Source organism: Marmota flaviventris, chromosome 9, assembly GCF_047511675.1.
Source record: "Marmota flaviventris isolate mMarFla1 chromosome 9, mMarFla1.hap1, whole genome shotgun sequence".
In the NCBI taxonomy this organism is placed as follows: Eukaryota; Metazoa; Chordata; class Mammalia; order Rodentia; family Sciuridae; genus Marmota; species Marmota flaviventris.
Window position 1 is genome coordinate 57,877,607 of NC_092506.1, and position 2,354 is coordinate 57,879,960.

The following is a 2,354-nucleotide window of genomic DNA, read 5'->3' on the forward strand; positions in this document are numbered from 1 at the left end:
TGAATGAAATTTTCCTGGATTTCATTCCAGATCTTAAGACATTTATGTTTATATATTTTTTCTATCTAAAACACAGGCACATGTTTAAATCTCCTGTCATAGTTAAGTATGTATTTTCTATAATTGACTTGCCAATCTCTTGATATAGCTGAGATTTTCAAAATTTCACACTAACCTTTTAACTCAAATTATACAATGGCACTTGATTTACAAAGGGTTAGTAGGTTTATTTGAATTTACATTTATTAACCAAGGTACACTTGATCTCTTGGGATGCTCTAAACTGATTCAGAGGTGACAATAACAGCAGTCGTGATTATTGCTTATATCTATTAAGTATTCACTCTTCACTATTCAAAGTTTTAGCATATAATATAAAATTAAATTATTGAATAATCCTGATAAATAATCCTGACAACAATGCAATGATTTCATGTTATATGGAGAAAACATAGGCAAAATGTGCTTAAACAACGCATTCATATCATACACTATGTGAAGTGAGAAACAGATGGAACATGAAACTAGATAGAGTGACTCCCGAGGAATCTGATCACTTCTCAATGCAATGGCCTAATTGAAATCACACAGTTAACCACCAGTGACACTCCATATCATGTATAATCCAAAGAGTGGGATCCTAAATAGAATAATTTATAATCTATGTATACTTATAATATGTCAAAATACATTCTCCTGTCATGTATATATAAAAAGAACAAACTTTAAAAAAAGAATTCACAGAGGAAAAATATAAATTAAATTAAATAAATAAAAAATTTAAAAAAAGATGTTTTCATGCTCTCTACTTACCATTGGTTTCCTTTCTGGTCCAGGGAACTGTCAGTGTTAAAGAGTCTAAAATGCTCTCCTCCTGTCAGTCATGTCTGGAGCCAACAGTTCCAGCCTGACACCAGGATACTTTATCTTGCATGGTGTTCCTGGTATAGAAGCTGCACACATCTGGATCTCCCTGCCATACTGCCTCATGTACATCATTGCTCTTGTGGGGAATGTGGGACTCATCTACATCGTCAGTCATGAGGAAGCCCTGCACCGACCCATGTACTACTTCCTGGCCCTGCTTGCCTCCACTGATGTCACCTTGTGCACCACCACTGTGCCCAACATGCTATGTATATTCTGGTTCAACCTCAAGGAGATTGACTTTAATGCCTGCCTGGTTCAGATGTTTTTTTGTCCACATGTTGACTGGGATGGAGTCTGGGGTGCTCATGCTCATGGCCCTGGACTGCTATGTGGCCATCTGCTACCCCTTACACTATGCCACCATCCTCACCAATCCTGTCATTGCCAAGGCTGGTCTTGCCACTTTTTTGAGGAGTGTGATGCTCATCATCCCATTCACTTTTCTCACCAAACGCCTGCCCTATTGCCAGGGCCACCTCATCCCCCACACCTACTGCGACCACATGTCTGTGGCCAAGGTGTCCTGTAGCAACGTCAAGGTAAATGCTATCTATGGTCTGATGGTTGCCCTCCTGATTGGGGTGTTTGATATCTCTTGTATCTCTGCATCTTACACTATGATTTTGTGAGCTGTAGTGAGCCTGTCATCAGCAGATGCTCGTTACAAAGCCTTTAGCACCTGCACATCTCATATCTGTGCCATCGTGATCACTTATGTACCTGCTTTTTTTCACTTTCTTCACTCATCAATTTGGAGGCCACATTATTCCCCACCACATACACATCATTGTGGCCAACCTTTATCTGCTGTTGCCTCCTACCACGAAACCAATTGTTTATGGAGTAAAGACCAAGCAGATTTGGGAAGGAATCATCAAATTCCTACTTGGAGACAAGATTGGCCTCACCTAAGACAAACAAATCACAAAATGCATTGTTTCGCATGAAGAGAAAATAGTGGAGAAGAATTCATAAAACGTGCAAATGAAATATTAAATCATTCTAAAACATAGATTTTCTAAACTCTTTGCAAGTGTATATTTTTAAGTTTCTTGTTAGTAAATATCTGCCAAAATATAGAATGCAGAATCAAAAAGGTAAAATACTCATTCCCAATAAAGATTATGTTTGCATGAATTTTTATTGAGTCATATGTCTAGTGACACCAGAAAGTTAATAAAAGGTAAAAGGTAAGCCTGATGTACCCACATATTGTGTGTAGAAGTAGGAGGCTAGACTAATGTAGGGGGAGCACATCCTCTCCACTAGGGACAAATTCTATACAGATCAAGTGCATTTTTGCCATGGGGTCAGAAGGGTCCAGTGTTGCAATATTTTCTAATAATTTCTAAGGCAAGCAAGATTTAGATGTTTTATAAAATCTTTGAGTTTTGTTCACTATTTTTGAAAAATATCCTATGTTT

The 2,354-nt window shown here is 37.8% G+C and overlaps 1 pseudogene; it reads left to right on the forward strand.

The window, feature by feature from the left end:
* The first annotated feature begins 883 nt into the window (after window positions 1-883).
* LOC114098469 (olfactory receptor 52N2-like) lies at window positions 884-1,842 on the forward strand (annotated as a pseudogene).
* Window positions 1,843-2,354: the final 512 nt, after the last annotated feature.